Raw genomic sequence first — 15,799 nt, 5'->3', positions numbered from 1 at the left:
AGAGATGACACATAGGAATATGTAGACCCTGGATAAAATAATATAAAGGAATATTTTCCGCAAACAGAAATAATACCAGTGATCACGGCATTTGAGGCCTCTGCACCTGGTCTGGCCGGAAAAGCATAAAACTGAGCTGGAGCGCCACCTGACTGGCCTCCACCTCTAGGACGACCCATACCCACCTGCCCTTCACCTCTAGGTGGTCGGGCGGCTGGTGGAGCATCTGGTGCAGTAATCATAAGTTGCTGACCCTGCTGCACAGGTCTACCTCGAAGTCTGGGACAGAATCTCCGCACATGATTGAAATCCCCACACTCGAAATAACCTCTCGGTGCAATGGGCTGCTAGCCTGAAATCTGACCATGGTAACCTAAATACCTACTGGAAGAACCTTGAATAGCCGGCGGTTGTAAGAACTCTCCGGCATAGCACTGAAATAAGGTCGCACTGGAGCACCCCGAGAAGGCGATGGTGCTGGATATGGGGGTTTGCTGGACTGCCCTCTCAAGAACTAACCTCCACCCCTAGACAGAGCACTTTTGAACTCTCCAGAATATCTATACCACTTATCTCTCAGAACTTGCTCTCGTCTACGCTGACACACACCCTCAATCCTTCGGTCTATCTCCACGACCAACTCATAAGAAGTCTTCATCTCAACCTCCCGGGCCATAGTGGCCTGAATGCTAGTATGCAAACCCGCAACACACCTATGTAATCTCTCTACATCAGTAGGGAGTATCATAAGTGCATGGAGAGATAACACAAAGAACCTTGCCTCATAATCGGTCATTGACATCTGACCCTACTAGAGCTGCTCGAACTGAAACCGCAACTCTTCCCTCTGGGAGGGTGGAATATACCTATCCAGAAAAATACGGGTGAACGTGTCCCAAGTCATGGGAGGAGGATCTGCTGGTCTGTCCAGAAGAGAAGACTTCCACCACCTACGGTCCCTGCCCTACAGCTAAAAAGTAGCAAAGTCTACCCCATGAAACTCTAATATCCCCATGTTGTGCAGTCTTTCCCTGCACCGATCAATGAAGTCCTGGGGATCCTCATGTCGCTCGCCCCCGAAGACAGGAGGATGTAGCCTAGTCCATCTTTCCAATAGCTTCTGCGGCTCGCCGGCTGCAGCAGGTCTGGGCTCAGGTGTAGCTGCTACTAGTGGCTGGGCTCCACCCACGGGTAGTGCACCCTGGGACTGATATACAATAGCTGCATGTCCATGAGCCTGTGCGGTAGGGGTCTGTGCACCCCCGCTCACCTGAGATGTGGCTGGGTCTTCCGAAAATAAACTGAGCTTAGTCATAGTGACCATGAACTGCAACATACGGTCCATGACCTCTTGAAATCCTGGTGCAGTGGCGAAATCCACCAGAGCTGGCTCTACTGCGGGCACCTCACCCTGCTCCTCGATAATAGGATCCTCTACTGGATCCACTGGTGGTATAACTGGGATAACTTTGGGACATCTTCGTCCCCTACCACGAGCTGGAGCCCTCCCCCAGCCTCTGCCTCGACCTCTAACAACTGGGGGAGTAGCTCTTCCCTGGTCTGGAACCTCATTAGAGCACGTTCTCACCATCTGTGAGAGAATAAGATAATTATATTTAGTACTACATCAATTGCACTATGGAAGATAATGAAAGGTAGTTTCCAAATACCCTATACACTCTCGAAGATAAGTACAGACGTCTCCGTACCGATCCGCAAGACTCTATTAGGCATGCCCATAACTTGTGAGACCTACATGAACCTAGTGCTATGATGCCATGTTGTCACAACCCAATTTCACATATAGGTTGTGATGGCGGCCAACATCATAGTTAGGTAAGCCAACCAGTGAATTACACAAAAATATTTATTATTTAAAAATATTCCGAGTAATTAAACTCATTTTACTTCCTATATTTGAGAAAATATAAACGATTCTGATTTAAATAAAAACCAAGAAAATTAATTAAAACCACAATTCTACTAGTGTGTGTGCCAGGACCTTGTGTCACAAGTATATGAGCATCTAGTAGATTATACAAAAGAAATCCAAAATACTATATGAATACAAATTAGATAGAAAACAAATACAAGAAGAGGCACAAGTTGCTACATAACGTCTCAGAAAGGCAGCTCGCCACTAAGCCTCTGGGTAACGTGGACACGCGCCTGTAGGTCCTCCTATATCACCCTTCTCCGGTCCTTCACAAAAAATACAGCAAGTGTAGCATGAGTACGTAAAAAATGTGTACCCAGTAAGTATCAAGCCTAATCTCGAAGAAGTAGTGACGAGAGGTCGACTTTGATACTCACTAAGGGTCAATAATATTAAAATAGAAATATTTAAATCAACATGATTTATGTGAATAACAATAATTTTCCTTTATCAAACAGAAATAATTAATTCTTGCAATTTCAATAATTTACAATTTATCAATTAGCTTCACAAGCTGCAATAAAATATCAGAGTATCGTGTAATTATTATTATTAGGCACAATTTCTACTGAGATCGTTCGGCCCGATCCAGAGTGTCGTATACACTGCCGAGGGATGTGCGACATGATCCATAGATGCATCTATACTGCCGAAGCGTTGTGCCCGCTCGACAAGAAAGGAGGACATTTTCTTATGAACCTCCGTAAAGGGAAGTTATTATTATAAGGCTAACATATAAGGATGTACAATTTCTATTAACAATAAAATAAGTTTGTACAAAAATTCAAGTATACGAAATTTCAGTCTTTTACTCTCTCTTCTAACAATTCACAATATAATTCCAGTACATTAATTAAATAAAAGATGCAATTATCACAAGGAATTCATGATTTGAGTCCTAAACTACCCGGACATTGCATAATTTGTAGCTACGCACGGACTCTCGTCACCTCGTGCGTACGTATCCCCCACAATTAGCAACAATTATTATTTTAAATCACATATGGGGTAAATTCCCTCTTACAAGGTTAGACATGAAGAAAATGCAATAACGTGCCCCTCCTGCATTAATACACAACCCTAACCAACGCGTGAAGCGTCACAATACACTATATACATCCCCAAACCGGAAGGCAGCACTAACACTGGTTTTGTAGTCAATGTTGTCTTGAGCTTCTGAAAGCTCACTTCACAATCATTGGACCATCGAAATGGAGCACCCTTCTTGGTTAATTTGGTCAAAGGTGTTGCAATAGATGAAAAACCTTCGACGAACCGATGATAATAACCTGCTAAACCTAGGAAACTCCTGATCTCAGTCGCCGAAGTGGGACGATGCCAATTATGAACTGCCTCGATCTTTTTGGGATCAACTTTAATACCCTTGCCCGATACAATATGCCCCAAAAATGCTACAGAATCTAGCCAAAACTCACATTTAGAGAACTTAGCATACAACTTTTGTTCCAGCAGCATCTGAAGCACCACTCTCATATGATGCTCGTACTCCTCCTTACTGCGCGAGTAAATCAAAATTTCATCAATAAAGACAATGACAAACGAATCAATATATGTTCGGAATACCATGTTCATCAAATCCATAAACGTCGTCACGGCATTAGTCAAACTGAAGGACATCAACAGAAACTCATAATGACCATATCAAGTCCGGAAGGAAGTCTTCGAAACATCCTAATCTTGAATCTTCAGCTGATGCTACCCTGACCTCAAGTCGATCTTAGAGAACACCCTAGCACACTGCAACTGGTCAAATTGATCATCAATACGCCGCAATGGGTACTTGTTTTTAATTGTGACTTTGTTCAATTGGATATAATCAATACAAATTCGCATCGTTCCATCCTTCTTCTTCACAAATAATACTGGTGCACCCCAACGCAATACACTCGGTCTGACAAACCCTTTGGCTAGTAACTCCTCAAACTGTTCTTTCAACTCTTTCAATTCTTTCGGAGTTATGCGATGCGGTGGGATAGATATAGGCTAGGTATCTGGACCCAAATCAATACAGAAATCAATATCACGATATGGTGGCATGCCTGGAAGACCTGAAGGAAATACATCAGAGAACTCCTGAACTACAAGCACTGAATCGATCGCCGGAGTCTCTACAGTATTGTCCCAAACATAGGCTAGATAAGCCAAACACCCTTTATCGACCATGTGTCGAGCCTTCAGAAAGAAAATAACCCGAGTAGATGCGCTGATAGACAAACCCTTCCTTTCCATCTAGGCAACTCTGAAATCACCAAGGTAACGGTCTTGGCATGATAATCAAGGATGGCATGATATGGAGATAACCAGTCCATGCCCAAGATGATCTCAAAGTCGGTCATCTCAAGTATCAGAAGATCTACTTTAGTTTCATAACCACAGAATGTAATGATGCAGGACTGGTAGATTTGATCCACAACAACAGAATCGCCCACATGAGTGGACAAATAAACAAGAGTACCCAAGGACTCATGAGAAACACTCAGGAAATGAGAAAATAGAGATGGCACATAAGAATATGTAGACCCTGGATAAAATAATATGGAGGCATATTTTCTGCAAACAAAAATAAAACCTGTGATCACGGCATCTGAGGCCTCTGCATCTGGTCTGGCTAGAAAAGTATAAAACCGAGCTGGAGCGCCACCTGGCTGGCCTCCACCTCTAGGATGACCCATACCCACCTAACCTCCACCTCTAGGTGGTCGGGCGGCTGGTGGATCATCTGGTGCAATAATCATAGGCTGTTGACCCTACTGCACAGGTCTACCAAGAAGTCTGGGGCAGAATCTCTGCACGTAACTGAAATCCCCGCACTCGAAATAACCTCTCGGTGTAATGGGCTGTTGGCCTAAAATCTGACCATACTAACCTGAATACCCACTCGAAGAACCCTAAATAGACGGTGGGTGGTAAGAACTCTCCGGCATAGCACTAAAATAAGGTCGCACTGGAGCACCCCGAGAAGGCATTGGTGCTGGATGTGGGGGTCTGCTGGACTGCACTCTCAAGAACTGACCTCCACCCCCAGACGGAACACCTCTGAACTCTCCAGAATATCTAAACCACTTATCTCTCATAACCTTGTCTCGGCTATGATGACACACACCCTCAGTCCTCCGGGATATCTCCACAACCAACTCATAAAAAGTCCCCATCTCAACCAATGGGGCCATAGTGGCCTGAATGCTAGTATGCAAACCCGCAACAAACCTCTGTACTCTCTCTACATCAGTATGGAGTATCATAAGTGTATGGCAAGATGACTCAGAGAACCTCGCCTCATAATCGGTCACTGACATCTGACCCTGTTGGAGCTACTCGAACTGAAACCGCAACCCATCCCTCGGGTGAACCTGTCCCAAGTCATGGGAGGAGATTCTACTGGTCTGTTAAGAAGATATGACTTCCACCACCTACGGGCCCTGCCCTCCAGCTAAAAAGTATCAAAGTCTACCCCATAAAACTCCAATATCCCCATGTTGTGCAGTCTGTCCCTGCACCTATCAATGAAGTCCTGGGGATCCTCATGTCACTCACCCCCGAAAGCAGGAGGATGTAGCCTAGTCCATCTTTCCAATAGCTTCTGTGGCTCGCCGGACGCAGCTGGTCTGGGCTCAGGTGTAGTTGTTGTCAGTGGCTGGGCTCCACCCACGGGTAGTGCACCCTTGGTCTGATATACAGCAGCTGTCTGCCCATGATCTTGTGCGGTAGGGGTCTGTGATCCCCCGCCCGCCTGAGATGTGGCTGGGTCTGCCGAAAATAAACTGACCTGAGTCATAGTGTCTATGAACTATAGCATACGACCCATGACCTCCTGAAATCCTGGTGCAGAGGTGAAATCCACCAGAGTTGGCTCTGTTGCGGGCACCTCGCACTGCTCCTCGATAATAGGATCCTCTACTGGATCCACTGGTGGTATAACTGGGATAACTTTAGGACGTCCTCGCCCTCTACCACGGGCTGGAGCCTGTTGGTGCTCTCCCCCAGCCTCTGTCTCGGCCTCTAACAACTGGGGGAGTAGTTCTTCCCTGGTATGGAACCTCATTAGAGCGCGCTCTCACCATCGATGAGAGAATAAGAGAAATATATTTAGTACTATATCAATTGCACTATGTAAGATGATGAAAGGTAGTTTCCAAATACCCTATAGGCTCTCGAAGATAAGTACAGACGTATCCGTACCGATCCGCAAGACTCTATTAGGCCTGCTCATAACTTGTGAAACCTATGTGAACCTAGTGCTCTAATGCCATGTTGTCACAACCCAATTTCACCTATAGGTCGTGGTGGCGCTCAACATCACAGTTAGGCAAGCCAACTAGAGAATTACACAAAAATATTTATTATTTTAAAAAAAATCCGAGTAATTAAACTCAGTTTACTTCCTATATTTGAGAAAATATAAACGATTCTAATTTGAATAAAAACCAAGAAAATTAATTAAAACCACACTTCTACTAGTGTGTGTACCAGGACCTGATGTCACATGTATATGAGCATCTAGTAGATTATACAAAAGAAATCCAAAATACTGTATGAATACAAAATAGACAGAAAACAAATACAAGAAGAGGCACTAGTTGCTGCAGAACGGCTCAGAAAGATAGCTCACCACTAAGCTTCTGGGTAACGTGGGTATGCACCGGTAGGTCCTTCTATAGCACCCGTCTCAGGTCATGCACAAAAAGTACAGCAAGTGTAGCATGAGTACGTAAACAACGTGTACCTAGTAAGTATCAAGCCTAATCACGAAGAAGTAGTGACGAGAGGTCGACTTTGACACTCACTAAGGGTCAGTAATATTAAAATAGAAATATTTAAATCAACATGATTTATGTGAATAACAATAATTTTCCTTTATCAAACAGAAATAATTAATTCTTGCAATTTCAATAATTTTCAATTTATCAGTTAGCTTCACAAGCTGCAATAAAATATTAGAGTATCGTGTAATTATTATTATTAGGCACGGTTTCTACCGAGGTCGTTCGGCCCGATCCAGAGTGTCGTGTACACTGCCGAGGGAAGTGCAACATGATCCATAGATGCATCTATACAGTCAAGGCGTTGTGCCCGCTCCACAAGAAAGGAGGACATTTTCGTATGAACCTCTGGAAAGGAAAATCATTATTATAAGGCTAACACATAAGGATGTACAATTTCTATTAACAATAAAATAAGTTTGAACAAAAATTCAAGTATACAAAATTTCAGTCTTTTACTATCTCTTCTAACAATTCACAATATAATTCCAGTACTTTAATTAATTAAAAGATGCAATTATCACAAGGAATTCATGATTTGAGTCCTAAACTACCCGGACGTAGCATAATTTGTAGCTACGCACGGACTCTCGTCACCTCATGCGTACGTAGCCCACACAATTAGCAACAATTATTATTTTAAATCACCTATGGGGTAAATTCCCTCTTACAAGATTAGACAAGAGACATACCTTGTCTAAAAGTCCACTTCCCGATCGCAATGTCGCGTTAAAGTCTCAATTCGATGCCAAAATTCCGAAACTATCCAAATGTTATACAAAATAATTAATACATGCTCAATACTTCGAAATTAGACTATTAAATTAATTACTCAACCCAATATGATAAAATTCCTAAAATTTACCCCGGGTCCACGTACACGGATTTTAGAAATATTCGGAGGAAATCGTTACCTATAATCTCTATAACTCAACTATACAATTTCCATCCAATTCCATAACCATTTTCGTGGTTAAAATCTCTTTTTTATACAAATCAGGGTTTTTCATCTAAACCCTTAATTTCCACGATTTACAGGCTATAATCTACCCATAATCTATGTATTTAACTCAAAATGTGTAAAATTAACTTACCTTCAAATTGCTAGTTGAAATCTCCTCTCAAAACGCTTCAAAATCGCCTAAGAATGAAAAGAAATGGGCAAAAATGGATGTTTTCCCGTTCTTTAAGCTTTCTGCCAAACACGCCTTGCACACCTTCGGCTCTCAAGCTTTCTGCCAAACACGTCTTCCCGTTCTTTAAGCTTTTCGCCAAATACCTCACAGATGCGGTTTCCCCTAAGCGAGCCTCGTTCGCTTCTGCGGTCAAGGGCTCGCATCTGCGAGTCCGCTTCTACGACTTGTACGTCGCATCTGCGCCCCACTTCTATGGCTTGTACCATCTCATCAGCGCCCAGTCTGCTTTTGTGGTCTCTTCTACACACCTGCGGGCTCGCACCTGCGGCTTCCCTTGCGCAGGTGCGATCGTACCAGAAGCAGAAAGCTTCAACTTGTTCTCCCAAGTTCAAAATTGGTTCGAGCCTCGTTCGGTTGGTGCCCAAGACCCCCAGGGCCCTGTCCGAGCATACCAACAAGTTTGAAATCACAAAACGAACTCGCTCGAACCCTCGGAACGTGTAAAACAACATCAAAACTAAGAATCATACCCAAAACCAAATTGATTTAACTTAGAAATTTCGAATTCTTCAAACTTACTCTGAACACGCCGAAACATACTTAAACTACTCGAAATGACACCAAATTATGCGTGCAAGTCTTAAATCACCATATGAAGCTATTTCAAAGCTCGAAATTCCAAATGGACCTCAATTACTCCAAAACCTACTCCAAACCAAATTTAAATAACCTTAAACCTTTAAATAGTTCATTTTTACTATTAAGCATCGAAACGCTCCGGGGTCATCCAAATATCGCTTCGAACATACGCCGAAGTCCAAAATCATCATACGAACCTATTGGAACCGTCAAATACCGATTTCGGGGTCATTTTCTCAAAATGTTGACCGAAGTCAAACTTGGCCTATTAAAGCCAAACTAAGGAACCAAGTGTTCCGATTTCAACCCGAACACTTCCAAATCCCAAACCAACCATCCCCACAAGTCATTAATTAGTGAATGCACATACAAGGTGTTTTATTGAGGGGAACGGTGTTCTAAAAGTCAAAATGACCGATTGGGTCATTACATAGCGCATGGAGTTTTGCTTCTCCCTTGTAGATCTTCTAAGAGAGGTTTCATGAGCATTCGAAGTAGTTACATGAGCAGGATTTGGTTGTTGATCAACCACAACTTCATCAACTGGAGCATCCATAACATCTCCACCATGATGATTATTTTGATCTTGATCACTATCTTCATTATTGACTTGGGTTCCTTCATGTGCAATAGGTGCCTTAGCAATTGAAACTGGATCAATATCAACTAAGCTCTCATTACTATGAGAATCTATCTTCTCAACTTTGTCAATATCTTCAATAGTATGGTCTTCAAAGAATATTACATCATGACTTCTAATAAGTTTATTGTCAACTGGATCATAAAACCGATACCCAAACTCATATTAACCATAACCGATAAAGATGCAGTGCTTAGTTTTGACATCCAGTTTCGATCTCTCATATTTAGGAACATGCACACAAGCTTTACACCCAAAAACTCTCAGGTGATCATAAGAAATATTTTTGGCAAACCAAACTCTGTCTGGGACATCACCATCCAAAGAACAACAGGAGACAAATTGATAACATATGAAACAGTGTTAAGTGCTTCCGCCAAAAATGTATTTGGAAGTTTAGCCTGAAAGTAGACATCTAACTCTTTCAACTAGAGTTCTATTCATCCTCTCTGCCAAACCATAAAATTGAGATGTCTTGGGCGGAGTTTTCTGATGACGAATTCCTTGTTCCTTGCAATAGTTATCAAAGGGACCACAATATTCACCACCATTGTCAGTGCAAATATATTTAAATTTCTTCCCCGTCTGTCTCTTAGCTAAGGCCTAAAATTCCTTAAACACACCAAGTGCTTGATCTTTAGATTTCAAAGGATACACCCAGAGCTTACAAGAATGATCATCAATGAAGGTCACAAAGTAAAGTGTACCACCTTTTGACTTTACTTTAAAAGGACCACACAAATCAGAGTGTACTAGCTCCAATAAATCTTGCTTTCTTGAGGGAGGATGGATATGAAAGGAAACCCTTTTCTGTTTGCCAGCTAAACAATGGATACACCTTTTCAGCTTTGCTTGTTTCACTCCAGAAAGCAAACGTTTCTTAGCAAAACACGCAATCCCCCTCTCACTCATATAACTGAATCTTCTGTGCCACAATTCTGATAAAGTGTCACTTTCCACTAAATTTATGGAGTCATTAAGAATAGAGCCTTGTGTCACATATAAATGACCAGGCTTGACTCCTCGAGCCACTACTAACGAGCCCTTGGTGAGCTTTCCTTGTCGATTAAATAGGGCATTATGGTAACCTTCATCGTCTAATCTTCCGGCGGAGATCAAATTGAAAGGAAAGTCTGGAGCATGCCTGACATCTTGAAGAACTAACATTGAACCATTATTAGTTTTCAAACAAACGGTGCCAACACCAAACACCTTAACTTTACTGGCATTGCCCATCTTTAACACTCCAGAATCAACAGGAGTATAAGATGAGAAAAAGTTTTTTCTTGGTGTGACATGTGAGGTAGCTCCAGAATCTACTATCCAGCTCGTCTCATGGGATACCAAATTGATGACGTTTTCATCATAAGCGAAAAGAAGGTCATCTCGAACAATAGCAGCAATATTGTTTTCGTTATTTTCAACTTTCTTTCCTTCTCTAGTGTCTTGCTTCAACTTGTGTCAAAACCTTTTGATGCGTCCCTTGTTGCCACAGTGGTTGCATGTAATATTATGGTATTTGGACCTTGACTTACTTCTACTTTTACCTCTATTCCCGAGCCTCTTGGTCTATCTCTCTCCCGGTCTTCTGTAACCAAGATATCTTTTTGTGAGGATGAACCTTGAGATTTTCTCCTTACTTCCTCGTTCAACACACCACTCTTGGCATATTCCATGGTCACCTTACCTCCAGGAGATGAATTTGTCAAAAAAACACGAAGAGTTTCCTAAGAGTCTGGCAGAGTATTAAGAAGCCAAAGTCCTTGTATCTCATCATCAAAATTAACTCTCATTCTAGACAGTTGATCAAGGACGTCCTGAAAATTATTTATGTGATCAAGGATAGGGTTGCCTTGTATTTAAAGGTCATCAATTGCTTTAGCAAGAACAACTTGTTGTTCCAAGTTTTTGAAGCATAAAGAGTCTCTAGCTTTTCCCACAATCATCTCGCATGTGTCTCATTCACAATATGATTGCGAACATTATCTTTAACCCATTGTCGTATATATTCACATACTTGTTGGTGCTAGAAATCTCAATCTTCATCAGATATAGTCTCGGGTTTATGAGCTGCAAAAATGGGTAGATGCATCTTCTTCACGAACAACAAATCTTTCATCTTGCTTCTCCAAACATTATAATTTCTCCCATTTAAACATACCATCTTGCCCATATTCGCCTCTATTCCGTAACAACCCGGATAAATAACCAAGGCTCTGATACCACTATTATGTCGAGGAACAGGCAAACCCGAAAATAAAAAAGATAAAGAACACCAAATTTTAACGTGGAAAACCCTTCAAATCGAAGGTAAAAACTACGGATTCACAAAGATCCAAAATAATCCGCTATAATAATAAGAGGGTTACAAAAGTTCTCCAAATTATCTATACAACAAATGCCAAACATGGAGTAACAAGAGCAACAAGAGCAACGACAAATCAATTGAAGAAAGTGGAGAAGTCACAAACTAGAGCTGCTGTTCGGGGCACAAATTCAGATTCTACACGCAACAAAATCCGATCACCACCGTTCAAGTATAATAACAAGACGTTATTAACACTCAGTCAAACTTTCAGCTTGATCCAACGGTTAACGAATCGGTAAACGAGATTTGAAGTTGGCTGGTCGGAATAAAATCTGCAGCAAAACGAATAATTTCCTTCTCTCTTCTCTCTTGATGAAAGCTCTCTCAAAAATCACTCTTATGTGCTTAAGGCTTTCAAAGACTTGTACCAATGAGCATAGAATAATTCTCCAAGGTTTTCTTATTTATAGATAATGAGTGGTGCTTTCTCTTAAAGCCAAAACCAACTCTAAATAGGAATAAAAACCGAATCCAATTTCGAATAGGAATGGAAACCAAAAAAGAATATGATTAAGCCATTGTACCTTTGGCTGGACAACATGGGCATGGGCCCGACATTAAGTTCCATTTCCCATCGAGAGGTTAGAAGAAGTCCATCATCTTCATTCCCTGTCTCTATTAGGAGAAGAAGCCCAAGGATCAACTGTAATTACAACAATAACAACTATACTTCAGTCTCAAATAAAGTTGGAGATCGGACTTGCGAACTAGCAATATGAGAAAGCACACATTGGCGGAGTTAAAGGATCATCTATAATTTGTCACATGAAATTTTAGGTTAATGCGGCATACATAGGAAATAAGTCACATGAAAGTATGTATATACAAGGAACATCACAAGGACACCAGCAAATATGAACTACAAAAGCAAAAAATTCAGTTTAATCTCATACGTGGGATTTGGGAAGGGTAATGTGTACGCAGTCTTACTCTTACCCTATAAAGATAGAGAGGTTGTTTTCGATAAACCTTCAAATATGAACTAAAGGAACAAAATATTCCACTAAACTGAATTTCACATAGTTGGCAAACAACTTGATGTATTCCATATCATATTCTACTTGGCAAAAGACCAATCAATTGCATGGAAAAACTAACCACTTCACAACATTGGTACGTACAGACCACTATTACGTTCTCCAATTCATTTTAGCAAAATATTATCTCATTTGTAGAGTTTACAAATGCTATAATCTATAGTAATGGCATTATTTTTTGTGGTTAACTTATGCTTCTTTTGGAATGTATTGCTTCTACACGGTACGAATAGACTCAAAACACTGCTAAACTTGAGTAAAGCTAGATCTTAATCCCAACCCTTGTTTGTTTAGAAATGATCGATATGCCATTACTTTGAAAATTATTGACATAAAGGTCAAACCAGTGCCTCGCATAAAAAATATACGAGGTGCTTTTTTCCCTTTGAACATTTTCCTTTCAGAAAAATTAAAAACCACCTGCCAAACAATTTATCGAATTACCAAAAGATCAGTATAGCAAAATTAAAATATTAGCATGGTATGCCGTCCATTGTTGTTACTGGAGTTACATAAGAAGTTCTGCGCCCTTAAATCAATGATTTTATTTTTAAATAATCACCATTATTATATTAGTTTTCTAGCAAAAGATTTGATCTATATTCGTCGACTACAACAACAATAACAATAAACCTGGTATAAATTACACGTGGAGTATGGGGAGAGTAGTGTATACGCAAACTTTATCCCTATCTTTGTGAAGTTAGAGAGGCCGTTTCTGATAGACCATCGGATCAGGAAAATGAACGAGGGCAAACAAAAAAATGAATTGTTGTATATAGTGTTCTCAAAATGATAATGAATTTGTTGTCATCTGGTGAAATTAAGTGAGATGCGCGCAAGCTAATTCAAATACCACCTTTATCAAGAATATAAAAAATAAATAAAGAATTTGTGTCTTTTAAAGAAGTGTTTAAATATAACCTTAAACATAACATAATTTTGAGTTATGTCAAGTAATCGGACTCACTATATTGTTCATTATATCAGGTCATGAAACGAGAAAAAATTATTTGTATTTTAGTGGTATATGTTTATATTCTTCTATCTGCCAAACTCCCCTCCTCTCGTAGAATACGTGTGTGAATATGATTTTTTAAATTGCGTAAAATTCATATATGCTTCTATAGGGTTTCTATAGTTTTGTAACCTATATTGTTTCTTGGTATATTGAAAATACTAAAAAGATGTACTAAAATCTTTCATAAAGATATATTCCTTAAATATGTCGGGAACATAAATTTCATTTTCTTGACCGCATCTTGCGAGAGCAACAAATTTTCTTTATAATTGTGATCTTCATTTGTCAAAAAGTCCGCACACTGACGCTCTCCAAATGTGAATAATATTCTCGTTTATCTAATATTTATGAATTATGGACGAACATGAAAATTGAACTCGCATATGATGGAATCACAATCCACTGACAAATCAAAAATTTGGGTATGCGTTTGTTGTCACAAATGGAGGATAGTGGTCATAGTGAATGGTTTAAAAGGCAAACATAACTACATAAGCATTCTAGATATGGAGAAGTCATCCTTGAAGTTGGTTTATGCTATGGCACTTCTTATTGTTGCGATAGGTTTGTGACTCTCTCTCTCTTTCATTTTCTTACCTAAAGGGTAGTCCGATATATAAAGTATTCCGTATTCACGCAAGGTCCGAAAAAGATCACATCCCCTAAAGGATGTGATATAGGCAGTCTATCCTGATGCAAGCTTGAGTGGTTGATTCCACGACTCAAACTTGTAACCTATAGGTTTAATTTTCTTACCTAAAGGGTAGTCCGGTAGATAAAGTATCTCACGCTCACGCTGGATCGGGGAAGGGTCTCATCCCCAAAGGGATGTGAAGTAGGCAGCCTACCCTGATGTTGGCTGATTCCACGGCTCAAACCCGTGGCTTAAAGATTTATTTTTTTTACATATCAAGGAAAAAATGACTAATGACATTTATTTACAGATCTTCTACATTTCAAAGTGACAACTGATCAATTTGGATGCTATTCAGACGAAGATTGTGCCTACCTAAATACAATTCTATTTATAACATTCCCTCTTGAATGTCTATTCAACAGATAATGTGCCTCGTTAAAATCTTAACTAAAATAAAACCTAGTGAGAAAAACTTCTAGTAAAAGAAAAAAGAGTACACGTATCTAACAATACGCCTTTTGGTTGCCTCATTAAAAATCTTGCAAGGAAAATCCAGTGGGATAAAATCTTGTAAGAAAAAAAGAGTACAACGCGTATTATTTCCCCCTGATGAGAGCGTCAATTCACATCCTTAAACCTCTGCATCCCAATCTTGTACACTATCTTTTTGAAGGTTAACATCAGTAGAGATTTGGTGAACAAATCAGCCATATTATCACTTGAATGAATATGTTGCACCTTTAAATCACCATTCTTGTATATATGTAATGTCTTCATCTAATGTAGTTAAATAGCCTTTTCAATATCTCCATAGAGGTAAAAATTCTCTCTATCATGTTATCATGCTTATAGTTATAACAAGATATATTTATGCGCAAATTGCACTTAGCATCTGGTATTTCATGACCAAGAATTGTATATGCTTTAAGAGATTTAAATCCCTCAGAGATTGTCATATAAGTATAGTCAAATAAGTCATATATTCACATCAAGTTTTTATCATCCCAGACATATAAGATATATGAAAGTGATTTGGATACACCATTGACTTTATACTTTCGAGTGTTTAAACTACATGTCTTTTATATGAAACAAATTCTATTCGACTTTTGTCTCTTCCATTTGGCCAATATTCGTGTGTCTGTATTCGACAGACTTAAGATCCTCATCTTATCACAACCCAATATTTTACCTGTCATGATGGCGCCTATCTTAATACTAGGCAAGCCGACAACCTCAATAAGCCACCAATTCCTTTGAGTTTGAAAACACAATAAATAAATTTAAGAGTAAAATCCCAAATTTTCTTATACAAAATATTGTCTTTATACAATACACATCCGAAATTCGGTATCACTAAGTACATGAGCATCTAAATGACAACACAGTCTGGTTGATAAAAATATTGTCTGAAAATATAGAATAGTACAAAATAACTGAAAGGGGAGAAAGTCAAGGTCTGCGGACACCAAGCAGCTACCTCGATGGTCTCCAATAGATAAATCTCCAAAATCTAGCAACCAACGTATCCGGAAGTACCTGGATCTGCACACAAAGTGCAGAGTGTAGTATAAGTACAACCGACCCAATATACTCAATAAGTA

This window comes from Nicotiana tomentosiformis, chromosome 1, assembly GCF_000390325.3.
Source record: "Nicotiana tomentosiformis chromosome 1, ASM39032v3, whole genome shotgun sequence".
Taxonomy (NCBI): Eukaryota; Viridiplantae; Streptophyta; class Magnoliopsida; order Solanales; family Solanaceae; genus Nicotiana; species Nicotiana tomentosiformis.
This window is presented reverse-complemented; position numbering follows the sequence as displayed.